Source organism: Prionailurus bengalensis, chromosome C2, assembly GCF_016509475.1.
Source record: "Prionailurus bengalensis isolate Pbe53 chromosome C2, Fcat_Pben_1.1_paternal_pri, whole genome shotgun sequence".
Lineage (NCBI taxonomy): Eukaryota > Metazoa > Chordata > Mammalia > Carnivora > Felidae > Prionailurus > Prionailurus bengalensis.
This window is the reverse complement of record NC_057350.1, coordinates 54,758,126-54,786,091: the sequence shown is the minus strand read 5'-3', so window position 1 is coordinate 54,786,091 and position 27,966 is coordinate 54,758,126. Positions and strand designations below refer to the sequence as shown.

Genomic DNA, 27,966 nt, shown 5'->3' with positions numbered 1-27,966 from the left:
AATGTTATGATTACTATGGATTCTTATGAAGATAGAATACATTTTTCTGTTACTTAATTCCAGAAGTTCTGATCCTTTTCGTAACCTAAAAGGTTAAAAACAACAACAACAACAACAAAACACCAAGACAGGATACAAGTTTCTTGCACAATTATCTGTCTCATGTGAGAAAAACTGATTTTGTTACGTTTCCTAAAATGATTTGTGACTTAAACTATTTGTTAATGCTTTACTTAATGTGGCATGTAATCTAAGAAATCCGGATTTTATTTAATCAATAAAGTAAGAAAATAACCAGTATTTTACAAAGAACTTTAAAAGTTGTTAAGTTATTAATACTAACATTTCCTAAAATTATGACAATGGTAAAATTAAAATGTAAACACTAGTAATTTATGGGCAGGAATGGCTAGAGAACCAGTGTTATCTCAGCAAAGTCTGAAGAACTGAAGAATCAAAATATGAATGGTCAGTGGCTCCCAAGTCTTAAATAGAACTGACTTTCAGAGGGTACAGAAAAGGGCGCTGATTCAAACAAACGTATTATTCAATCAGTCTGCTGTGAGCCAGGAATCCAGCAGGAAAGCTCCAGACAGGTGAGGTGCCATAGTGTGGGAAAACCCGTCACTGCCCAGCAGGACCCAAATAAGAGTAAAAGGTTAAGGATTACCTTGAGGTTTCAGGTGAAATATTCCTACTAGAAATAATTAACACCTTTGAGCTACTGTAAATAAGCAGTCTCCTTCTTACAAACCAGCAACACTTTACTGCCCTTTCTCCCAAACCGTGTGGATTGGTAAGACAGCACCATTTCAAAATCTTTTTTGGCCTCCTTTATTTTACAATCACATGTCACTGAGCTGAATGAATGACCCAGTACAACCATGGTTTTAACTACTTAATGCATCATCACTACCTACTGGGCAAGACTGAAACTCAACCAGGGAAGCACCAGACTACAAGTAGGGTAATGGATTTCCTGCTGAATATCTCACCAATTGCCACTCCTTAAATAAGAATGAGAAAGGTAATTATTGCTCCTGTTAAAATAATTCCACGGACCAGAACGAAGACAGTGAATGCATTATTATCCTTCCAAATGTATAGAAGACTAAACGTCTACAGTCCCTAGTCACCCAAGCCACCACCCTGGAGTCAGACAAGCTGCATTCTGAAACCTTCTTCCAACGAAACATAAGGTACTGATCTGCTATCACCATTCTCAAAAAAAAAAAAAATTAAAAATTAAAAATAAATAAAAGCTTTTATTTCCACTTAGCTGCCACTTAAGATTTATAAAAGGTTCATTTTCCCTTTCATTCTCAACTCAAGTCCTCACAGAGCATGCTTTCTTTATCGCAGGTTGCCAATTTTTGGTACGGTAAAAATCCCATCAAGTTGCACTTACATGATGTGACAATTAACTTTTAATGATGGATAAAAGAGGTGGATGCATAAAGTCATTCTGCATTCTATTACTGCACCTATCTAATAAAGGAAAGCTCCTTTATAAAGGTCAGAAAATTTTCTTCTTTAATCAGAACTCTAAAAGACAGACGAACTTTGAAAATAGATTGCATGGACCAAGGTATGTGTAATACAGAGCCTTCTGTTGTGCACTGCAGAAGTAAAGAAATGTCTCCACTATCCAGTCTTTTAATTCCATTTCTAGTATGTTTATGATTTAAAAAGTAATGGTTTCCTAAATAACTAGCATTTTATACCCAAGTACTGTATTTATAGATTTCTAGATTTGATGTGATGTCTTAATATCTGAGATCTAAACACATGATTTCCCTGGATAGAAATGCAGGGTCTCTGTGAAAAGCTGGGCGAGTTGTGCTATGCACAACCCTAGGGGGCGCCACTTACATCACAGAGCACAGATCTATGCTCTGGCTTCCTGCCAGAAGGCAATAAAGTGTCTTGTTGTAAGTAAATCAATCTATTGTTACAATTTTTCAACATTTGGAACTAGAATATCTCAAGAAAAGGGTACCTTTTTTCCTAACTTTCTAACACAAGCAAAGTAGGCCAGCAGCTTCTGGGACTACCTGGTCCTTATTCTCTGGAAGGTCAGGGTTAGATGATGACCAGTCCCCAAGGGGATCTCCCAGAAGCAGAGCTCTGATAAGACATACCAGGCTTCCTCCCTGCAGAGGAGAGGTTAATTTCTCCCAAATGAAACTTAAAAATACCAACCTTGAAAATATCATCCAGGGTCCTAACTCACTCATGTTTAGTCCACATACATTTGAGTGGGTTCGGTCAGTTACAAGGTATGTGGTCACTATGTTTCACTACAGCAGTTTCTTAACAAGGCCACCATGAGGCGTTCCAGGACACAAATCAGCTCAATCACTCACAACTACATCTGTTGTGGTTTTACAAACTTCTTTCTCCTAATCAACAGTTATGAGCAGTTTATATTTTCATGGATGGAACAAAAGCTAACAGCCCTAGAATAACTTTAAAAGTCCTTTTCCTTTAAGATTAGGATGAGCTGCTGTTAAGGCTGGGATGGTTTTTCCTAAGACCACACTGTAATAAACTTATGGCATTTGATAAACTGGCATGCCATTTAACAATGTGTTATTGTTTTGCAAATTCTTCCTCTGTTTTCAGGACACAGGGAGCTACACCAAAGCCATGTTTCAGTTTATTATCTATTAGCTACCAAAATTATGTTATACTACTAAATAAATTAGAAGTCAACTAGTCAGATAATAAAATGATTTCGAAGTTAGTATGTATAATGCATTACATATAGCTTTATGCTAACAATAACATTTTAGTTCTTTGATCTTTTTTACCATTTATATAAACAACAGCACAAGGAAAAGTCACATATTCCTGCTGTGAAAATGGTGCCATCAATTGACAAACAATATTTTCTACATCATTTTGGTGCTAAACAGATTTCTAGAGCAAAACACCAAACGAAGCAGTCTTAGGTTTGGTTCCAGTTCTGCCACTCACATGGCCAGGATCCTTACTCTGTGCCTTACTTTCTTCGAATTTAAAATGATGGATTAGACTACGCTAAGACCATTTACAATATCCCTTTTAGAGCTAAAATTCTATTACTCTCTTTTGGTTTAAGTTTTCTGAATTCCAAAACTTATTTTCTTTTCTATGTGATGGCACAATATTTATTTAAAAAAAAAAATCAGGTATTTCATCACTTAGAATGCTATTTAATAATACTAATTTTTTTAAACTGTAGAGGTTTACCATATGCTTAAAATGACTCAAGAAATAGTTATTAACAAGCAAGTCTGTTTATGGCTATCTGTGTGACAATGTAGGAACACAAATAGAGAAAAGGTACTTTTATCCTGAGCCAGCACCTCAGCATTACAACTCAGTAGGAGTCAAAACAGGTACATGGCACTATAGAGTGGCACAATGCCATGCGGGCAGCACAAGAGGCAGTGTGGCAGTGTAAGGGAGTGAGTAGGAGCATGGCCTCCTTAGACAGAAGGAGCTGGAATGGAATGCCAGCTCCACCACTTACCGGAAGAATGACCTTGGGCAAGCTGCCTAGCTTCTGAGACTCAATTCCCTCATCTAAAATGGAGATGATAATTCTTTCCTCACAGGCTGTTTCGAGGTAAAGAAAGACCACTGCATTCCACTGCTTAACAGCTGAGGGTAAGGAGGAATTGCACCTAATTATCCTCATGACTTTTATTTCCATACTCTATTTTAAATGAAAAGTCAAACGAAAGAAAAGAAAGTTCATAGTTATTAACTCCTTCCTTCTTAATACGCCTTCAGTAAACACACACATTCTGGCTTTTTTTCAAATTGCAATTCTTTAACAAACCTCTTATTCAGCCATCAATACTACACCATGTGCCAAAGCTAGTATAAATATTCAAATACAAATTATAAAAAATTGAAGGGAACCTATACAAATAAATATGCTAAATAAACTGCTTTTGGGTCAGAACTTAAGTCTTTTAAATGTGTACTTATTTTTGAGAGAGAGGAAGAGACAGAGACAAAGAGAAAGCAGGGGAGGGCAGAGAGAGAGGGAGACAGAGGATCCAAAGCAGGCTCTGGACTGAGAGCAGAGTGCCCGATGCGGGACTCGATCTCACAAAATGTGAGATCATGACCTGAGCCGAAGTAGGATGCTTAACTGACTGAGCCACAAAGGTGCGCCAGAACTTAAATCTTTTAAGTAAAAATGTACTGTAACTCTAACACAATCAATATTTTATCATTCAGTATGGTAAAATAATTAGTGGGCCTCTTTACTCTTGGGGAACTTTGAGATAAGATCCTAACAAATAAAACTTTTCTACTATGTAAAACATTAATTGAATAATTGATCTTATAGTAATTTTTGAATAGAAAGATCTTCTCTTTTGTAGTTGGCAGTGGTGCTATATTGAATTCTCTAACTGGCCTGTGAAGCATTCCTTTCCTAGAGTGCCAAATTTAAATGCCTTTTAAAGTTAAAAAGAAAAAACCCTCAGCACCTACCTCCACTTCTTTCAAAACACCAGTTGATTTCAAATTATAATATGAATGTGTTCCAGAAATGGGTGTAGCTCAGATATCTAGATATCAATTCATATTTTCTAATTAATTTTCTTATAATTTCAGAAATAAATCTTGCAGGAAAAAAATATGGCCCCGATACATAATCCAAATCTCACTTAAGAATCCTAATATACACTTCAAAGCACATTCTTTGTCAGTGTGTGTTCCCTATGCATTTAATTTTCCATTACAAGCTGTAAAAAAGTTATCGTCAAATGGACAGTTGTTCCATATGATCTGAGAACACTTATTTAAATACAGAGATTTAAGTACACCAGAAATTTAAGGCCCATTTCACTAATTAAACAACCATGTTGTCTACGCCACTGCTCTTCCATTTATTTACAGTTACTTTTCAGGCTGAAAATAAGGAAAAGAGAAAAAAAATAAATCTTAGTTCAAAGAAAATAAATTCTGCTCTGCACAGTGGGCAGGTCTCCGGAGGAGTGGCCAGAATACTGGGTTCCGTTCTGAGGGGAGTCAGTGCAAACTGAGTGACCTGGGTAAAACCACTTGACCCAGGCTGCTGCTTCATCTGTAAAATGGGAATAAGGATACCCTACCATCTACCTCACGGCATAGTTAGAAAGAGCAAGTAAGAGGTCAGTGAAATCACAGTGTAAACTCTAGATAGCAGTAACAAGCGCAAGACCTATTTTACAGTTGCTGTGTCTTAACAGTAACAGCCTTGCAATAAAGAAAGATTTGATGGCTTAACGAGGAAAAGGATGAGAGCAAAAAGTTTTTAACTATTTAAGCTTTTATCTGGAGACCATGCTACAGACTCAGGAGTGCTCTCTGAAGAAATTTTTGTCCACCTCTAGGAAGCTGGGGCTACTAAACTGTTTTGTCAGGGCAAAGGGGAACTTCCTATGTTTACTGCAAGACATCAGAAATGGGAATTACAGCATAGTCATTTATTAATTGTGTAGATTTAAAAGTGCTTTAAATAAACATGTCCCAAATGAGATTAAACTGTCGAAGGACCAGCGAATACCTGCCTTGACTGGTGTGGCAGAGCCAAAATAAGGCTGCCCGGCCAGCTTCTTGTCAAGGAGGAAATGTTTGCTCTCCCCACTCAGACAACGCTAAATAAAATGCATGACAGGTTTATTTTATGACCACAAAACTGGAATTTTTTACCACCTTTTAAAGAGAAAGTCTAAATAATAAAATTCCAAAAGGAAGAGAAAAAATGCAAACTACTTTGTTTTATTTATTTGCAAATAAATTCAGTACTAATTTTAAAAGTATATATTGGGGTGATCCATGACATATCCCAGCTTTTTTTAAAAAATTTTTTTTAACTTTTATTCATTTTTGAGAGAAAGAGAGAGACAGAGCATGGGCAGGAAAGGGGCAGAGAGAGGGAGACACAGAATCTGAAACAGGCTCCAGGCTCTGAGCTGTCAGCACGGAACCCGACACGGGGCTCGAACTCACGAACTGTGAAATCATGACCTGAGCTGAATTCAGACTCTCAACTGACTGAGCCACGCAGGTGCCATGACATATCCCAGCTTTAGTGATGAGGACAGAAGGAATGGGATGATAGCATATAAGAAATAATTCTATTGGGGGTGCCTGGGTGACTCAACCGGTTCTTGATTTCAGTTCAGGCCATGACCTCACTATTCGTGAGATCTAGCCCCATGTCAAGATCTGTGCTGACAGCACAGAGTCTGCTTGGGATTCTCTCTCTCTCTCTCTCTCTCTCTCTCTCTCTCTCTGTCTTCCTCGCTCATACTCTCTCCCCCAAAATAAGTAAAAAGAAAAGAAAGAATTCCATCATAAGCTCCGTTTTCTTCCTTGACAGTATGTGAGCAACATGTTAAAAATGATGTTTAAATGAACAACTAAATGTGATCTGGTAGTTGTGGTCACCAGAGCCACCACCACACCTCTGTGGAGGCAACACTGCCAACGCTTAAAAACACATCTGTTGGGAATGCAAGCTGATGCAGCCACTCTGGAGAACAGTATGGAGGTTCCTCAAAAAACTAAAAATAGAACTACCCTACGACCCAGCAGTTGCACTACTAGGCATTTATCCACGGGATACAGGGGTGCTGTTTCAAAGGGACACATGCACCCCCATGTTTATAGCAGCACTGTCAACAATAGCCAAAGTGTGGAAAGAGCCCAAAGGTCCACTGATGGATGAATGGATAAAGAAGATGTGGTATATGTATACAATGGAGTATTACTCGGCAATCAAAAAAGAATGACATCTTGCCATTTGCAACAACGTGGATGGAACTGGAGGGTATTATGCTAAGTGAAATTAGTCAGAGAAAGACAAATATCATATGACTTCACTCATATAAGGACTTTAAGAGCAAAACAGATGAACATAAGGGAAACAAAAAGACATAAAAACAGGGAGGGGGACAAAACAGAAGAGACTCATACATACAGAGAACAAACTGAGGGTTACTGGAGGAGTTGTGGGGGGGGGGATGGGCTAAATGGGTAAAGGGCATTAAGGAATCTACTCCTGAAATCATTGTTCCACTATATGCTAACTAATTTGGATGTAAATTTTAAAAAATAAAAAATAAAATTAAAAAAAACAAACACATCTGTGTATGAGGCAAACCCAGAATCGCTGACTTTGCTTCAATGAGGGCAGGATTCATTTACAAGCCTCTGATCTTGATGGTGACCCATGCTTGAAGGCTCAGAGTCTCCCATACCCAGCACACAGATAGTATAAAACAGAGCAATTCAATAAAAATTAATCACTTACCAGCTATGTCCTAGATGCCATGGACACAGACAGGAGTAAAATCCAGATTTTAATGCTTAAACAAAGGTCATAGTTTTTGCTATCACATCTGAGGCCATTGAAGCCATTCCTCAGAGTTGTTCTTATGAACACTGTGTCCTCCTCAGGGGCTGTGCCCCTTCTGCCTACCTATATGTAGTCCATCTCCATATTCTTCCCTGCTGAAGGGACCTCCTGGATCTTAACCTTTTCATGCCGGTGGATCTATAGCCTCTGCCAGATCCCTCATGCTGAGCTGCATGCTTGTCCACACCCGTACTTGGTCAACTAGTAATTATTTATTTAATCCCTACTATGTAGCAAGCACTTTTATAGGTATGGGAGATAATGCTATGCGCAGAAATGGTCTCTATTTTTGCCAGGTCCCTCATGCTTGAGCTAGACTGTCACCCCTACCAACCAGCCTAATTCTGCCTATTCGTTCAACAGTATTTACTGAGCTCTACCATGTTCTAGGGGCTGAGGAAACAGACGTGAGCGAATCAAGAAGACTATGATCTCACAGTAACCTAAATTTGAGGTGATACTGCCAAATTTAACCAATAGTCTCCAAAGTGGGGTTCCTGAACTCCAAGATGAGCAAGAAAGTCCACTAGAGTAGATAATACTAGCATTTTTCTTCATGTTCATGTTTTTTTTTTTATTTCCAAGCTATCTATATTTTTAAAACACAATATATGAATAACCCAGTAAATATAATTTATAAATAAATGTACACACAGCAAGGATACATGCTCAAATTCTTTTGCAGAGGGAAATAGCATTTTTAAAAGCCCATGGGCCACTAGTGGGCTTGACTGATGATGACACATTTGGAGTGAACTGTCTGGCTAAGGTGGGATTAGCCTGGGTTGTCCACTAGATTAATCTTCTCTCTGATAGACCCAAATAAGCATTTTGCAAGGATGTCTAAACATTAAGCTATACAACCAAAGTTCAAGTCCATCCCAACTTCTCCTCCCTAATCAACTCCTACTGCCTATACTCTCCCATCCTTGTGTGCCATACATAGTACAGCATCCTTACTAGCCATTCACATTTGGGACATGTGTATCATTACTATGCTAGAAACATCCTGAGACCAAAGCCATTATCCTTTTATCCTGCAAACCCCAGAATTCCTATGTATTGGGGGTAACTCAATAAATACCTGTTGCAAAAAATAATGACAATTCAAATATGGAACCCAGAATTACCAAACAGATATGACAGAGAACAATTCTTTGATTGCTTTTCTTCATAAAATGATTAGTACTGCACTCCTTTATGCACCCCCATGTGTACTTTACAGATCATTAACTACTTACATAGGGACCTGGGAATAGTAAAACTTGCTCAATCTGTAAAATCAGTAGCCACTGCTAATTGAAGATCAATTAGAAACACACATGAAGCATTCTGAGATTATAGTTTCTCAATAAAAATATATAGTTTTGAAAAACTGATTAAGTCAAAACTTCAAGGAAAACATCTTTAATGAAGTTCCAATTATCCAAATTCTTAAGACCTACATACTAGACTTCAAGGTCATCTAGCTGTATTTGAAATATGTCAGGAATGACATATACAGTTACATTAAAAAAAATTAAAGTAAAGGACATTCACTTCCTAACAACTGACTCATGATCATAATTCCTTATGCAGTAAACTCATCACTGTATGTGAGATCGGGTCCTCACACATATAACTCTGTCCTCACCTGTGATCCCATTCCTTAAACCCTTTCAAGCTATAAGAAATTTTGCATGGATTTGCCTTATTCATGTAAAGACTATATGTGAAAAATTATTAAAATAAAACAAAACTCTGGACTGACAACAAACCTGAGCATGTTCTCTGGGACTACAGCTGACCCTTAAACATAAGTTTGAATTGCACGGGTCCACTTATGCACAGATTTTTTACAGTACAGTACTGTAAATGTTTTTTTTTTTTGTAAAAAAAAGTAAATATTTTTTATTTTCTTAACTTTTTTTTCTCTACTTTATTCTAAGAATACAGTATATAATACATATAACAAAATGTGCTAATTGTTTGTTATCAGTGAGGCTTCTGGTCAACAGTAACCTATTAGGTTAAGTTTTGGGACAGTCACAAGTTATACTCAGATTTTTGTCTGCACAGGCATCAGCGCCACTAACGCCTGTGTTATTCAAGGCCCAGCTAAAATATGGCACCAAATGAGACGAGAACGCATATCCATACACAAAACTTACAAAGAAGCTCATTATTACCACGAGGACTGATAAATAATGAGATCTAAATAGTTGTACTTCCGTGATGCCAAACAGAAAGAGAATAGAAGAAAGGACTCACAAGTTACTATTCTGTGTATCTCTGTTCCTCTTTGCTGCTTTAATGTAAACATTAGGGTCATTATCAATGTTGTGAGCCTACGAAGAAATATTTTCCCAGATGAGCTTCTTCTTTATGAATGTCTTTTGTTTGGTATTAAAGCACCCAAGGTTGGCAACTGGAACACTGAGCAGAATATTTCAGAAACAGTTTTAATCTAAACTGGGCTGATATTGTGAAATGACCAGTCAAAAGAGTGCCACAAATAAAAATAGGTGAAAATGCATATAATTCTGAGGTGAAATAAACACAAAAATGATGATTAAGAAGTGATACTGAAAGTCTGATAAGTCAAAGGGGACTCCAAAGACCAGATCTAGATCACCAAGCATAAAGCAGATCAAAGAAAGCCAAACTTAGGGTACCCTCCAGGCCATGGCTTACTAAACCACGAGAGAAACTGCAGTTACAAACACAGGTTGAAAACACACTAGGGGCACATAGGTGGCTCAGTTGGTTGAGCTTTGACTCTTGATTTCAGCTTAGGTCATGATCTCACAGTTTGTGGGATTGAGTCCTGTGTCAGGCTCTGGGCTGACAGTGCGGAACCTCCTTAAGATTGTCTCTCCCTCTCTCGCTGCCCCTCTACTATGCTCATCTCTCTTTCAAAATAAATAAACTTAAAAAAAAAAAAGAAAACATACTGGAAAATCTGGGCATCACTTTTAATCTATAATCTCTCATGAATAGAAAAGCACTTTTTTCTCTCTCTAGAAAAATCTCATTTTGTGTTTAATATGTGGGCTACAGATCTTATTAATACACTCCTAACTAGTAAAATAAGTCTCAGGTATTGCAGTTTATACTATTTTTATTGGCATGTGTTTGGACTCCTAGTTCGGATGTCTAGTTCAAACTTACTCCAGGTAAGGTGCTTTTAACATAATTTGGAATCCTCAACCATTTCCTTTCACTTCAAAAGTGTTGTCATCACAGATTGTGACATTAATAGCAATAAATAAAAAAAGGAAAAATAACTTGGGACGCCTGAGTGGCTCAGCTGGTTGAGCGTCTGACTTCAGCTCAGGTCATGATGTTACAGTTCGTGAGTTCAAGCCCTGCATCGGGCTCTGGTGCTGACAGCTCAGAGCCTGGAGCCTGTTTCGGATTCCATGTCCCCCTTTCTCTCTGCCCACCCCTGCTTGTGCTCTGTCTCTCTCTGTCTTTCAAAAATGAATAAACATTAAGAAAAAAACATTTTTTTAAGGAAAAATAATTTAAAAGGAAGTCCAAAATACTTGAGACTGAAACTTAACTTTCTAATATAAATTGAAAGCCTTAACAAAAAACAAAGTAGTTGGCCTTTTAAAAACAGACCCAAAGACAAAATGATGCACTAATATTTAAATAAAAGCCAAATGAAGGTTAGAGGCCTAATTTTTTTAAATCCACTCTAGTGCTTGGACCAAATTAGTTTTACAACCTCAATGACAATTAGGACAAACACTGTAACAGGCAAGAAACTCCCCCCATATTTCAATGCTCAGCTCCTATGCTGGAATTAGCTAGTTTTTCAGGGTATTTGATCCCATACTATTTTATGCAGTATCTGTTAAAACAATTAACACAGAATAACTTGTATGATAGATATTTACATCTACTGGAATTTTCCAGCCATTAGACTTCATGTGCTTTAAGGACAGGGCTATTCCATACTCATCTTTATATTCTCAAAGTCGAAGTCAGCATCAACACACCACAGGCACTCGATCCATAAACAGCTAATTAAACCGATAGTTGTTTTGCTACCTGAATCTCACCAATACTTGATCAAATTTCTTAATGTGCAAACTGTTTTTTTTTTAACATGACCTAAGAAAACAAGTAGAAAGAAGGGTGTCAAGTGCCAGAAAACCCACCTACTTGAAAGAGAACAGTATTGAAGTAGTTTATGTGGGGGAGGGGAATGAAACACAAGAAATGGAAGTCCACCACCTTTGAAAAAGTATCATGTGGCTAAAACAATTCAAGGGCACATCCTTAGTAAGATTATCATTGACAAAAATTACCCTGCCAAAATAGGTAAGTATCCTCTTTACATGTTTCACAGATCAGGCAAAAAGACAAGTCAGTAAAAAAAACAACAAGAATGACAAATTTTTTATCTTCTATATCTGTATATCTCTGATTTTGCTGAATTTGCAAAGATAGAATTTACTAATTTCAGATGAATAGGGCTCGGCACAAAAAAAAAGTAACAAGTTACTTTGTATTTTCTAAATGATTTGCTTCTTGTATATAAATGTGTAATTTATCAGATCTCTTCTTAATCACAGGAGAAATAAGTTTCTTCGGTAAAAATAAATCAAAGCACCCATAAGCCACTTCAAAAAGGACAACTTTTGGGGCACCTGGGTGGCTCAAGTCAGTTAAGCGCTGGTCATGGCTCAGGTCATGGTATCGCAGCTCGTGAGTTCAAGCCCCGAGTCAGGCTCTATAAGGACAACTCAGAGACTGGAGCCTGTTTTGAATTCTGTGTCTCCGCCACTCTGCCCTCCCCCACTCACGCTCTGTCTCTCCCAAAAATAAACATTAAAAAAAAATTAAAAACAGGATAACTTTTGACTAACTCTATATCTAATTCGTGTTTGATCATCAGATACTCTGAAATGATAAAGTCCATGAATGTGCTTAATTTTTCTACTCATATTGAACTTATTTTCAAAACAAATGACATAAACTATTTTGTAACACCATCCGTGTTATATTGGTAAATGTACAGTAAAACCTTGGATTGAAAGTAACTTGTTTTGCGAGTATTTGAGACAAGCAAACATTTCTAATAAATTTTAACTAGATAAATGAACAATGTCTTGCAATATGAGTAGTATGTGATGCTGTACGTCACATGATCACAACTGAGCCAATGGTTCCTTTCTCTCTCTCTCTCTCTCCCCCCCCCCCCTCTCTCTCTTTCTCTCTGGGATTGTGGGCGATCATCTCTCATGCTTGGATGCTCGGTCTCAGGCTGTGGTGTTTGGCAGAAATAAGTGATTTTTCAGAACGTTGAAAGGTGCCCACAACTGGCACTCATGTATTTTTTGTCACTTCAAAGCACCTATGGACAGTCCTTTGCTTTTCCATACAAGAGTAAGCTTAGGAATGCTCTGCTTCATTTTAGGTCAGGCTGCCTGCAGATAGAGACCCTTTCCTCTGCTGCCTTATTGTCAGTTACATTAAATACAGTATATGATAAGAGTTTATTAATACTGTACTGTAGTCAACATCCATGCAGGTGTATTCACTGGTCCCCATAAGAAAAAGATCCATTGAGCCAATAGATAGTAATGATTCCATTAGTGACAGTGAAAGTCATCCTGTCCAATAACCTTCCTCTCAGGGCACTTGGGTGGCTTAGCAGGTTAAGCAACCAACTTTGGTCCAGGTCATGATCTCGTGGTTTTTGAGTTTGAGCCTCAAGTCGGGCTCTGTGCTGACAGCTCAGAGTCGGGAGCCTGCTTCAGATTCTACGTCTCCCTCTGCCCCTCTTTGCTCTCTCTCTCAAAGAATAAACAAACATTAAAAAAAAAAAACAACTCTCCTCTCTCATCTCCCTCACACCAGCCATGAAGGTTTTCAAAGGTAAGTGTAGGTTAATTTATTTTTCTTTATATTTTCTTTATTATTTTGTATTGTATTACAGTATTGTAATCATTTTTATATAAATATTTTTGGGTTATAGAAAGAATCATCTGAGTTTCCATTATTTCTGAGGGGGAAGTTCACTTTGATATACAAGTGCTTTGGATTACAAGCATATTTCCAGAATGAATTATGTTTGCAAACCAAGTTTTACTGTATTAAAAAGTTCCAGAGTCTCACACCAGTCAGAATGGCTAGTATCAAAAACACATGAAATAACAAGTGTCGGCGTGGATGTGGACAGATGTGAACCCTCATGCACTGTTGACAAGAATGCAAACTGGTGCAGCCACTCTGCAAAACAGTATGGGGGTTCCTCAAAAAATTGAAAATAGAACTACCATATGATCCAATAATTCCACTATTGGGTATTTACCTAAAGAAAACACTAATTCAAAAAGATAGACGCACCCCTATGTTTACTGCAGCATTATTTACACTAGCCAAGATATGAAAGCAACCCAAGTGTCCATCAATAGATGAATGGATAAAGACGTCACACACATCACCACTACCACCGCTACAGAATATTACTCGGCCATGAAAAAGAATGAGATCTTGCCATTTGAAGCAATATGTATGTACCTACAAGGTATTGTGCTAAGTGAAATATATCAAAGAGAAATACCGTATGATTTTACTTATATGTGGAATCTAAAAAACCAAACCAAACCAAACCAATGAACCAACCAAAACCAGACTCTTAAATACAGAGAATAACCTGGTGGTTGCCAGATGAAGGGGAATGGGAAAATGGGCAAAACAGGTAAAGGCAATTAACAGGTATAAACTTCCAGTTATAAAATATATAAGCCACCAAGATGAAAAGTACAGCATAGGAAATATAGTCAATAATACTGTAATAACATCATATAGTGACATATGATGACTATACTTATCATGAGCACTAAGTAATGCATAGAACTGTCAAGTCAATAACAAAAAAAGTATGTAAGGTACCTATATCTATACAGATAAATGTATATATTTGCTTAAAATAAAGTAAATAAGTATCAGAGTAAAAACATCATAGAACATTCAGCTTGGAAAACTCACCTTTTCATGAAAGAATAAATGATTTCTACTGATGTACCAGAGGAATTAATAAACAGGAAAATCAGTAACTTGTTATTAGACACTTCTATAATAGATAGATCAACCAGAAAGAAAGTTCACTAAATGTCAATTTATAAACACAGTTTGGGGCTGGTTTAGTCTTTGACAGTGATCTCACTGAGGAGAACTGACAGCAGGCCCCAGTTCAGAAACTTTCTCATCTATCTCCCTTAAGAATGATAAAGTAGTGGGGATAAACGGGGTGGCTCAGTTGGTGAAGTGTCCCACTCTTGATTTCTGCCCAGGTCATAACCTCACAGTTCATGAGTTCCAGCCCCAAGGCAGGCTCCTGGCTGACAAATAAAACTTTAAAAAACGTAAAAAAAAAAAAAAAAAAAAAAAAAAAGTAGTGTTCCAACCTGATGACTTCAAAATGAAGATTTTACATTTGGGGAAAAAGAAAAATTGGGAGGAATTCTTGGCTAAAATTTCCCCAAACCTTTCAGTTCTAACCTCTTGGAATGTGGCCCTAAAGGAGGCAAATACAGAAAAAGCCCAGGAGACTACAGCCCTCCTAATCCTGACAGTGTCTTGCTACCTGTGTGACCTCAGACAAGTTACTTAACCTGACACTTAGTTTCTTTGCCACGAAAATAGGATTACCTCTCATCAGAAAACCGTTGTGAAAAACAAAGTAGTAAAAATAAAACTTGTGCTTCATAAGAACACCCTCAGGCCAGATTATCTTTCTCAATTCCTCCCAAAGTAAAATAGTATGTGGGAAACTCTGCTAAAAATCTGCTTTTAACTTTCCCTTAAATACAAATGAAGCTATATAGTCATCCTACCACCCTAAAACACAAAAATGATTGGATAAGGAGTTTACTTCAATTTATTTCATAATAATAACAGGTGACTTTGACTCACATAATCCCTTCCTAATTGACATTTCTATGTAGGGAACTGTGTAAGTCTCAAATTCATATGTTAACAACTTTATTACATGAGTAGTGATGATTACTAAAGTAACTCAAAACTACAAAAAAAATCTTTAAAATCAAATGGTAAAAAGAAAAAAAAGTTCAATTCCATACTCTCATTCTCAAATATTTGTAGGTAGTATCACAGATTGCACATGAGTGAATACAATAAAAGGCTGAAAGAAAAAGAAAAGACAGAAAAATAGACATCAGGGAGGACAGAAAGGAGAGAAGAGTCCATGGCCACCTATCTCAAAAGCTAAGCAGGATTGGTCCTAGTTAGTACTTGGATGAGAGAAAAGAGAAGGAGAGAGAAGAAAGAAGGGAAAAAAAAGGCAGGAACAAGAAGGGAGAGGGGATCAGAAAGAAAAAATATATAACTTCAGTAACTCAAAAGATAATCAAAATTTGACAGCTGGATGTAGAGAATTAATTTCTTATTTTGTTCCACGCTCTACCACATTCCCTTTGCAGTCAATGAGAACTCAACACTTGGGTGAGTTTCAGGAGGTGCACCAGAAGCTGAAAAACAACTCAGCATTTTTTTAAGATTAAAAGAATCAGCATTGCTAATAAGACTCCCTCTGAATTACTCAACCTGTGGTTTTCCTACCCCAAAGGATATAGTTGTATCAAAAAATAATTAAAGAAGAAAAACCTTCTTTGGCCATTAACCATTTCGGCCCATAATAAATGAAGACTGATTGAAGTTTTATCATGATCCAGCTATTAACTTTATTCCCAGAGTGTCCTGTGTACTCTTCCTCACATCACACTTTACGTTTTTCTATAGTAGTTTTATAGGAAATTAAAAATAGGTGCCTGGCTGGCTCTATCAGTAGACCATCTGACTTGATCTTGGGGCTGTGAGTTCAAGCCCCACATTGGGCACAGAGATTACTTAAAAAAAAAAAAAGTACAAAGGAAAAATCTTACTTAGCATTTCACGGTTAATTATTGAAAATAAAGGTATCTAGAACCAATATGAAACAATATAATTCAAAGGCCTTCTCACCTTAGACTAAATTTGCATAAAACACTGTTTTTTACTTTTCTGATAGAAGAAATGTGCAAGTGGCAATATAATAAAGGAAATATAACCCTTCATGAAACCTCTCATAACAGTAAACCATAATGAAAGTAGCCTAAATTTTGTTCACCATTATATGAGAAACGTCCAACAAAGTAAAAGTTTCAAGTACAGATTTCAGTGTGTGTGTTTAATAAACTAACAACTACAACAAATACCAAAGAGGAATCGCAATGTCAAAATGGACAGGTGAAGTTCAACTAACAGGTGGGGTGGAGTGGGGTGGGTGTGTGTGTGTGTTTAATCTTTCCTTACCTAGGAGCCCTTCACTTTACTCAACTTAGGAGGTACAAACGTCAACTACCATTTTGCTTAGCTGACTTTATAACCTCTGATGCCTTCCACCCTCATGACTGAAGCCACAGGGTTTCCAAAGACAGTTTGACTAAGTTAATATATAATGTTTGGATGTCTTGTTAGGCTATCTTACATGATTCACCAGCTTACAATGAACTCAACATGTTCAGATGACCAGTGATCAAAATCAGCAAAAGGATATTCACGGAGTTAAATGGGTAGAAATACCAGACAATTTCACTCTGTGAACTAAGAAAGTTAATACAATAGGATCACAGTCCCTTATCTGAAACCCTTAGGTCCAGGTATGCTTCAGATTTTTGTGAGTCTTAAAGGTCAGATGGAGAGGACAGCACATATTACGTAACATTCCTAGCTAGATCTACGATAGCACCTCATAGCCAAATACATTACTATTTCTACAGCAGAATATGCGAACATCCTTTCTAAGTAGGCTTTAAACTACTTCAAACAAGGCCATGACGGTTTGGGTCAGGTTCTACCACCAAATGAGTTTTGAAGCCAAACTTTTGGAGGAAAAAAAAAAATTAGTTTTTCAGAGATTTTTTTAGATAAAGGACTGTGAATGTATATCCAATATCATTACACATCAAAGTATAAAGACATTTGCAAAACATATAGTTTATTAATGTATTAGAGATTTAAAAAAAAGTAAGCTAAATTAAAATATAGCAAAGTAAAAAGATGTTCCTGGCAAATGTAACCTTAAAAATTAGGAAATACAAAGTTATTTAACTTTAATTTATTCAAATAAATTAAATGAATGTCTATGTTAGAGGCAATGAGTACTTGAGTATGATAGGAAAGTCTGAGAACCCTGATACTCATAGTCTTTTGTACTTCCTTTGCATTTAACCACATGTTGCATTTTTCCTAGCTTTTGGTTTTCACATTGTTTGAGATTTCAGGGATTTTGTGTATTTCCCATTCATCTTCTCCTTAGCTTGCCCCTCTTTTTTATTTAAGTGCCTATTCTGTGCAATGTAATTTGTTACGCACTCCGGATGTAATGCTTCTCAATCTTCATGCCTTGACACAAGGGTAAGTTTTAATTGGTTGTGAGGAATGCTCAAGTAATTAGTTATGAACAAAGTACCACAGTTTATAAAGAAATTGACATGTTTGCATATGGGTGTATTCAAAGTTTTCATTATAATGTATCACTCTCACTTATATTCTGATATATTTTCTTGATAAGGAATGAAGTGACTTTCTCACACTGAGAACTACCACATAATTTATCTAAGTCTATAACCAGGGACATTAGAACACCCTATGTTAAACATCAGTCACATGTGTCTTAGCAGAAGAAAATTTGAGAACTGATGCTCTAAGACATTCCAAGATGGGCTAAAGTCACCAGAGAGAATGCCCAGTGCTGTTGACTAACCACTTTGAAATATGAAAAGAGCTATCCTCCTGTCCTGTGCTGTCTTTTTAAAGAGGTAGGGAAATCATTCCCCAAATTAGAAGGGGCACCATACTTAACTATGGCATGCCTCAGTTATTCGTCACTTTTACCCTTTTATCTTTTATCCTTGTTATTCTTACTATTTCCTTCTTCAGTAATAAAGTGCTTATCTAACACCTCACATCCAGTTAAAAATGCACCAGTGTTTCTTGACACCAGGGTTGAGAATTACAGTTGGCCCTTGAACACTAAGTCAGTCCACTTATACATGGATATTTACAGTACAGTACTATAAATGTATTTTCTCTTCCTTATGCTTTTCCTAATAACATTTTCTTTTCTCTAGCTTACTTTATTGTTATATAGCATATAATACATATAACATACAAATTATGTGTTAATCGACTGTTTATGTGATCATGTTATCAGTAAGGCTTCTGGTCAACAATAGGTTATTAGTAGTTAGGCTCTTGGGGAACCAAAAGTTCTGTGCAGATTTTTGACTGCACAGGAGTGGGGTGTGATTAGCACCCCAATGTTCAATGGTCAATTGTACTTTATAGAAAACAAAAATTAAAAGGCACAGGGTTGGTCAGTTGGTAGAGCATGCAACTCTTGATCTTGAGGCCGTGAGTTCGAGCCCCATGATGGCAATAGAGTTTACTTTAAAAAAAAAAAGAAAGAAAGAAAGAAAGAAAAGGATGTTAAAAAAAACTAAAAGGCACAGCTTCAAGAAACTTCAAACTTAGTGGAAGTTGGGATGAGGTGAGATACAACTATAAAAATATACATATTGAGTGCTGTCTGTGAATAAGGGTCATAGCAGACATTACTGTCTACAGTAATTCTCATTCTGTTACATGGTAAATATTAATACGACCTTTTGCACATAATAATGGAAGCTTATTTTGTAGTGACATGCTTAACTTCCCTCAGTCAGTACGCAAGAGGGGCAACAGTAGTGGAATTCAGGGATCTTTGGCTTCAAAGCCTCTGTTCCTTGTACTACACCTGCTACTCTAGGAATATCAACAGAGGGTGACAAGGGCTCTCTCAATATTGCAAACGTGCTGACTGAAATACAGTCACAGACTGAAGCTGGAAGAGAACTCATCAAAGAACGTTAACCCCACATTCAGTGCATGACTCCTTCCTATTCACTCTTTAGCCACCTGTCCCCAAACCAGAGTTCTCAAAGTGTGTTAGAGTGCCTTATACTTGCTTCAGAATCACTGAAGCACTAGTTAAAATGCAGATTCCTGGGCCCCACCTCTCACACTTATCTAGATATGGGACCTCCATTTTTTTTTAAGATTTTAAGTAGTCTTTACACCTGAGGCACCTGGGTGGCTCAGTCCGTTAAAGCATCCGACTTCGGCTAAGGTCATGATCCCACAGTTCGTGGGTATGAGCCCTGCAATGGGTTCTGTGCTGACAGCTCAGAGCCTGGAGCCTGCTTCGGATTCTGTGTCTCCCTCTCTCTCTGTCCCTCCCCTGCTCACACTCTGTGGTTTTCTCTTGCACACGCACTCTCTCTCTAAGGTGAATAAATGTTAGAAATAATGATGATAATAATAATAAGTAATCTTTACACCCAGTGTGGGGCACGAGCCTACAACGCCAAGATAAAGAGTTGCACACTCACCAACTGAGCCAGCCAGGCACTCCTGGGGACCTCCATTTTTAACAAGTCCTCCAGGTTTGTGTTTTTCAAAATGTAAATCTTAAGATTAATTTAGTGAATAACATCATGATTTTTTTAAATAAAATAGTTTGGAACACATCAGATTTATAAAGATTAGATAGGAATAAAAAATATCAGAGTGCACTGCCCTTAATACTGTTCAAGGAAACTTTTGTTACAGTTTTTATACATGGATTAGGATATAAAAGGTATTTCTTACCATACATCTCAGTGAAAACACTTAATACAACTGCTTTAAACAATTTTACCCTCATTCTTATTTCTCCTTTGAAATAAGTTATCGATGGTTTTTTTTAGTTATTCCCTTTACCAGAAACCCAACATTCTGTGTCCATTTTATGATCTCAGTTACTCCATTCTAGGAACTTCTGTTTTATTCCCTAATCTTCACCTAAGGGCCATGTTTAACTATTGGTTTAATTATTTAATCAATATTTTACAGTATCATTTTATTTTTCTAAGACTTGAGAAAATCCAACTCATTCTTTTTACTTTGTATTCTATACAACCTTCTCAGAACCTGAAGTTATTTCATTATCTAGATCCTTGAAGTGACTCACATATTTTAACTTATTAAGCTTATATTTTGGTAGGTGTGTCAATGCTTCATGGTCTATAATCAATCCTTTACGTCTTTCACTCCCTTTGTCTTTCATCTTTGTATTTATAACTTTTAGGTAGAATTTGTTATTGGTTTGCCTTCTTTTGTATTTCCATTGTGTAACTGATACTTATTCCAGTTCTCTCATCTCATCTTTTCCTTTGAAAGAAAAAAAAATGTAAACAATCCCCATTAATACATGAGGATTTTCTGCATATATCCTTACAGTTTTAACATGATGTCCTGGCATTTCAAGAAACTGTAATTGCCTTCTAAAGGATAATATGAACACATATGAATGTTGAGTGAAGCTGTACTCAAAAAGTGCTTTCCTCAGGTGTAACTTAATATATAGAAATCCCTACAATTCGATACAGTATGTGATGACTGCCCCTGAGGTAGTACAAACCCACTGACTGAATTACGGTCACAGAATCTTCTAGCCGGAAGATTCATTCAATCTTTAGCTTCAATCCTTAGTACCTTCAGAGCAGTGCTTCTCAAAGTATAGCCTGAGGACCACCTGTATCCAGTATACCTGGGGCACGTGATAAAAACCAAACAATAAAATTACAATGTTTTTATAATTTGGGTTTGTTTTCATTTCTCAGTGAGAGGAAGAAAGTTGATGAAAAATATAAAAAAGCTATCACTCCGACCTATTTTAAAAGATGCCCTCTGGTAAAATGTTAAAAAATGAGGTGGACTTCACGCTGCAAATTCAAGAAAAGTGTCTCTTTCTTAAGCACTGCTTAAGATTAAGTCTTGGGGCGCCTGGGTGGCTCAGTAGGTAGAGCATCCAACTTCAGCTCAGGTCATGATCTCGTGGTTTGTGAGTTGGGAGCCCAACACGTTGGGCTCTGTGTTGACAGCTCAGAGCCTGGAGCCTGCTCTGGATTCTGTGTCTCCCTCTCTCTGCCCCTCCCCTGCTCACACTCTGCCCCTCTCTCTCTCCCTCTCTCTCTCTCAAAAATAAATAAGCATTTAAAAAAAAAAAAGAGATTAAATCTCAAAATACAGGTGTGCCATACTGGTCATGATGCAATATGCCAAAATTAATTGCCTAAATTTAGTAACTTAAAACATTTAAATATCACAATTTTAAACATTTCTGCACTTTTTAAGACATTAATAATATCAAGGATTTCCTTTAGTACAAGTATGTCGATAACGAGGCTATTTTCAAAGAGTTTTTTTAGTAGGGTTAAACTATGAAGTCTTTATTACTTCCATTAAAGATTTCTGATATAAAAGTAGTTGATACTCGTGTTAAGATCCAGTTAAAAGTATGGTCCTTGTTTTACCCATGCTCTATAAAATCTAGGAAAATGTAAACTTTTAGCATGTTGGCTGATGATTAATTAGAAATTATGTTTGTAATTTTACTGAAAAGTATGACTTTATACTTTAGTTGCTGAGTTAGATTTTCATGAATTGTGCCACATTGTTTTGAGACTATTCCTTCTTTTTTAATTACATACAAAAAGCCTTATCAATTACATAGTTACAGCATAAGCAAACCATAATTACCTGTTCATATTAGCTTTCACTCAAAGCTGTGTTTTAATTCCAATGTCTAAACAAATCTCTGTTTCAATGGACTAAGCATAAAGATCAGATCTGTAGGTCAAAGGTATACACTTTCCAAGTTGTATAGCACAGCTATATGTGTAAGGCAAAACCATCTCACAAACTCCTAAACCCAGAACTTTATTTTTTAATTTAGACGCAAAGATCCGATGAATTAAAAAAAAAGGAAGGTGTCAAAATTGCAAGTTTTTGTTTATATCGAAGTCTCTAGTGGACTTAACCCACCAGGGTACCTTTAAAGGACGTAGCACTAAGAAACAACATATATGAACCCCTTTTTCAATAGCTAGCATTAAATGTGAAATGCAAATTAAGACTTCAGTTTCAAAACTTAATACAGATATGCGGAATAATAAAATGAGAAGTTTGAAAACTCTTGGCAATAAAATAGCAAAACCTCTATCTAAGTTCTTATTTTGATAATTAAGCTTCAAATCAAATAAATATGTTTTAGATGCAAATATCTGGTAATTCATTGTCAGGGTGACTTCTTTGAGATCACTATTACAAGTTTTACACTACAAAAACTACTCTGACTTCAAAGACCAAGCCAGTTCTTGAAAATATTGTTTTAATGAAGCAGTTGTTTGATATCTCAAAGAAATTCAAGAGCTCATCAGATCGCTTTTATTCTGGAAATTACTGATTCCCATTTTAAATTTTGAATTGGTCAAACATATTTCCATGGGGAAAAAAACTGACATTAAAAGTTTGCTCCAGTGAACAAAATAATGTGCCTCACATGTATAAATGTGGTGTTCTTTAGTAAATCAGGAATGCATTTTGAATACTCTTGCCATATGTTCAAAAATGAAAAACTTCTCTTGCAAACAAGCTTAAAAAAAAAATCAAAGACACTGAAATCCACATATTTTGGTGTGCACTAAATTCATCTTACAGAACCATCTCATTCTGATTGTTCCAATCAGACTGTTATGTATGTGACACATTAAGAGGTTCTCTTAACTATCTGAAATAATGTGATATTTACATTCCATGAAAGATGTTGGACACCGAGCTTCTAATCACCTAAGGTTCTCAGCAATGTCAAAGTACATTTTGCTACTATACGGAAACTACCAGAGAGGCATGGTCCTCAATTCCTCTTAATATTAAAACCACATTTTAGCAACAAATATAATAGTAATATAATATCCCAAAAAGATAAGGCCCCTTTCCTTTTTCTTTTATGGAAAACGGAGTTCAAGTCTATTTTCATTCACAAAATACAAACTCCATCTTCACTACAGTAACATGATTAAGTATTACAACTGATTTACACATTTAGTACAACCAGTTTTCTGAATTTATCAGCAATTTGGAATACCTGAGGTGTTCTTTACAATTGAGGGGCAAATTGCAAACAATTGGGGCTCACCGTGCTACCTTCGCATGTTCTGTAAACCCTCACCTACACTGTTACTTCTCACAAACTAATTTTTCAGGCACTTGCTGCCCCACACATTATTTCAGCAATTTTTCCATTTGGGGGCATACGTCTGAAAAAGGCGCTTCAGGGACTTCTGAGTCGTTGTTTATTGCATATACAGGCTGCTAAAGTATACCCAATTTCTCTAAGTATATAAATTTTGCAGAAAATTATGATTAATTTGGAAATGTTTATTTGCCTTTTGTATCAGGCCTTTTATATCTAAATACTAGATTTACTATACTGCCTAGTCCACCCTTCCCCACCACAAAAATAACTGTCACAAACAGCACAAGTTACCCAAGACAGAGCACCTAAGAAAGAGTAAGCAAATGTCAGTCACTATAATTAGAGAGGCATTCTGCACAATGCTTCTTTGGGTTTTTAATAATTCTCTCCACTCATAGGCTGCATTCTTTCTACAATATTATCTAGTATTAAATTTCCTAGGCCTTCAACTCTGTAAAATTTCATTATCAACTAAATGACTATTTGAAAATAAGTTTTCAAATGACACTTGCAGATAAATGTGAAATAAACATTTCAACTATCTTAATAATAACAGCAAGTGAATTCTAAATTCTAAGTATCATAAGTTGATTTCTGCTGTGGGAAACTCAGGGAGACAAGCTTTCTGGGGTGTTGGAACCCCAATAAGCCACCTTCTTATGTGAACAGTAAGGACCCTCAGGTCATTGCTAATAGCCATCCAGCTTCCCTGTAGAAAGAGTTTGCTTACTTACCCGGGAAGGCAAATGGAAAGTACACAGGGAGGAAGATGAACTGCAGCAAAGCCTTTGTCATATGATAGTGACCTATAAAGTATCAAATAAAGGTACATCATCAGTATGGTAGAGCTTTACAATAGAGTCCCAACTCCTGCAACACCTCTGAAGGAAGGTCCTCAAAACCCAGGAGTTCAGCTCCCCACCAACCCCTCCCCCCCCCCCCCCCCCCCGTCTACCTCCCACCGCCACGCGCGAACTGTGGAGCAATACAAGCAAAGAAGCTCCCTGTATTCAAAGAGCTGAGGGAATGCCCAGCTGGCATTCCAGGGTGTCTCCAGCACCCTCACTCCCTACTCCCCGTATGCACAAAGCTGAAAGTTGATCCTGTCTGCAAACCCAAAACCCACACCGCGATCATTCATCAACTTGCACAAGTGATCGCCGCCCCCAGGACAAATACACCAGTAACCAAATCATAGCAATCGATAGGCAGCCCGAGCCTCCACGGTGCCCAGGAGCCGGCTGGAGGTAGCACGGCGACGGCAGCGGGTCCAGGTAGCGCAGCCCTCAGCCCTGCAGACCTGGGGCGGCCACAGCCGTCGCCCAAACGCCCGGCCCCAGTCACAATCCCGAGATTGGAGATCGGAACCGAGCCTGGAAACACATTCGCCAGAGCCCGGGCGGCAAGTGCAGGGCCACCAGGTCTTGGAGGTCGGGGTGGGGGTAGCTAGGAAACCGAGAGGGAGGAAGGGAGCGAGGGATCCCACCCCGCCTTTGTTGCTGGTCACCATCAAGTTTGCATCTTAGTACAAAATGTCGATCTTAAAGGCTGACAAGACAGAGGCAGAGGCACAGGGAGAAAGAGAAAGGGAATAGAGTCCATCTTGCTTTGGGGAAGAGGGGGGAGAGAAAAAATGAAGTACAAATCCCACACTCCGGGCGTAAAAGTCTGCTAAACACCTTTCCATAACGGAGGAGCAACGAGTGGGGTGTCCCCGTCCCCGTGCCCGCTCGAACTGGCGGCGGTCTGGGCAGAAAACGCCTCCCTCTCCTCCTCTTCCTCCTCCTTCCCCTCCTCCTCCTCCTCCTCCCTCTCCTCCTCCTCCTCCTCCTCCCGCGGGCCCCGGCGAAGATCCCGCCGCCACCGCCGCTGCCTCCGCTGCCCCCCGGGGAGGCACCGCCGCCCGGCCAGGCGCTGCCATTCCGAGCCTGGACCGCGCGGCGCGCGTGGGGCCCGACGCGGGGTGGCCGCGCGGGGACGTCCGCGCTGGGGACCCCCCGCGCCCCCTCGCCGCGGGCTAGCTACAAAAGTCGCGCGAGCAGAGGTGGCGGCGGCGCGCAGGAGAGGGGGCGCGCGTGGGGCCCCCACGCCGCGAGTGGGCAACCCCAGGGGATGGCGAAGAAAGCCCCTCCCCGCGTGGGGAAAGTACCCCAGTCGCCGGCAGCCCGGCGTCGGCGGCCTGGAGAAGAGAACTGGACGTGTCATTAGCAGGACAGGCAATGGTTTCAAAGCCCCAGGCCAATGACCATTAGCAGTGGCAGAGCTCGCTCCGTCCCCATCCCCCACAACCTCCACCCACCTTCCCCTTCGTACCGCCCCCACCTCCACCCCACCTCGCGAAAACTTTTCAACAAGATCCACCTGGACTAATTTGTCCTCAGACAGTTAAAATATTGCCTAGACCCTACACACCGGGAGGGAAGGGGAATGCACGCTTTATTTTCCTTTCTACAGAAAGGAAAGCAAAAAATAGCTTCTCTCTCCGTCTCTCCCCCCCCCCCTCTGTCGTACATGTTGTGTCTTAGCTTTTTGCATCGTTTCGTTTTACCTTCCTCATTTAGCAGAAATGATCGCGGATATTTCACACATAAACGTGTTCCAGATTCTTGGATTTAGGGTCCTTGTAAATTACTGGACTCGGGTTTGGTCACAGTTACGTTAAGTTTCATACAATACCAAGAAATTTAAAAAAAAAATAATAAATTTCTGAGGGTAAGCGAACGAGACGAGGTGGAGGAGGAAAAGAAACCTCGAGTCTGATTTCTGTAATTTACTAGCGACCCGGATCGCAGCAAATAACAGTGTAACACGAGTGTGGCTTAAGACGACTGGGGAGCTCTTTCTAGAGGCATCGACCCCATCCCCGGATAAAGGATCTGCAAGTTTTCTGTCATCGCGACCATGCAATGCCATAACTTACCTTCAGAAATAAGACTTTAAACAGCGAAGGCCTTCCTCCTCCCCTCCACCACCACCCCCAGCCTCGCTCTCTCCACCTTAAACTTATTGACACAACATAATCCCACATTCAAGCAAAATCCTGACACAGCCTCCCTCCTCCTCTTCCCCCTCCTCTCTTCCCTCCCGTTCTCTCCTCTCTCTCCTCTCTCTCTCTCTCTCGCTCTCGCTCTCGTCCCCCCCCCCCTCCCGCTTTCCCTCCCTCTTCTCTCTCCCCTTCTCCCTCGCCCTCTTCCCCCTCTCCCCCTATTCTTCCTCCTGGCTACTCTGGCACTAAAACAGCACTTTCTCTACTCGCCGCGCATTTGGTTAGGGGTGGGGGGTGAGAGGGCACCGATCTGCGGGGCCGGAACACCCAAATCCCAACTCTCCAGATGAACGAGCAACTGGGCTGCTGTTCCCGGTCACCGACGCACACGAAACGTTCAATAAATCCACCGAGGGCTGGCTCCTCGTACCTTCCTCCCCTGCCCCAGCTCCCCAGGCCCCACCTCCCAGGCAGGCTGGGATCCACGTACTTTCGCCGAGATGAAGTTTGGGGCTCCCCGGGCGGCCACGAGCCGCCCGCCGGCGTGAGGGCTGGCTCTGTTGTTGTTTTCCTCGGGCTGCTTCTGCCCGCGCCCCGGCTCCCGTGCCCCTCTCGGGCGGCGCTGCCTGTGTGTCGAGAGGTGCTGGTTGCAAACGCAGCCTGGCACCGGCTGGCCTACTACTCCCCAGCCCGGCCCCCAGCCTCCCGCCCGCAGGGCACTGCCTCCGCGCCCCCCGCCCCCCGCCGGCGCGGCCGCCGCGACCCTCGCCCCCGACCTCTCCCGACCCAAAGTTTTGGCGGAGGGGGAAAGTGCCCGGGGAGCGGAGCGGCCAGCGGCGGCTCCGGTCGCGCGGGGTTCCCTCCGTCTTCCTCAAGTCCACCCTACCGGCTGCCGCCGCCGCCGCCGCCGCCGCTGCTCCTGCCGCGGAGTCCTTGGGGCTGCAGCCCGGCGGCTCGCAAGTGAGTAGGAAAACAGAAAGTGCGGGGAGAGCGCCCGGGAAGGGCTGGGGATGGGGGGCGCTTACCTCGCGGGCTCGCCGGGCGTGAGGGCGTGTGTGTGGCTCGCCCTCAGCGGCCAGTCAGGGTTCCTCTATGGGAAAGTGGAGAGGAGCTCGCGGAGCCGCTCTGCCTCCGCTTCACTGTACACTGCTCCACATACAGTACATGCAACCCGGAGAGACTGAAAACACTCATTTTATATAAGGCAGCCTGCCATTGGCCCGCGGCCTGACAGACAGGCCGCGCGGCCAAACAGAAGGCCCGTTACACCCAAACACACGCACACATACACACATTTTACAGAGACACACAAAGATCATCACATTTTCTATTTTCTAATGTTCGGGACCTGTAGACAGTAGGAGAGGACAGGTACAGAGGCCCAGCAGAGTAGGGTAAGGAGGAAAAACCTTGTCTGCACCAAGTTGCTAGGCTTGAAACTGGTGTCCTTTT

At 39.7% G+C, this 27,966-nt stretch overlaps 1 protein-coding gene across 8 annotated transcripts in view; it reads right to left on the bottom strand.

Annotated features, from left to right (window-relative positions):
- BBX (BBX high mobility group box domain containing) overlaps positions 1-27,710 on the bottom strand; it is a 287,506-nt gene extending 259,796 nt beyond the window's left edge. For 4 of the 8 annotated variants that reach the window (XM_043594057.1, XM_043594062.1, XM_043594063.1 and 1 more), the window contains exons 1-2: positions 27,540-27,701; positions 24,263-24,334 (exon numbers count right to left, since the gene is read on the bottom strand). The gene's annotated coding sequence lies outside the window, so the exon portion shown is untranslated. Of the gene's footprint in view, positions 1-24,262; positions 24,335-27,004; positions 27,141-27,539 lie in introns of all 8 variants that reach the window. The other 4 variants (XM_043594058.1, XM_043594064.1, XM_043594060.1 and 1 more) reach the window with 3 other exon arrangements.
- Between the last annotated feature and the right edge of the window lie 256 nt (positions 27,711-27,966).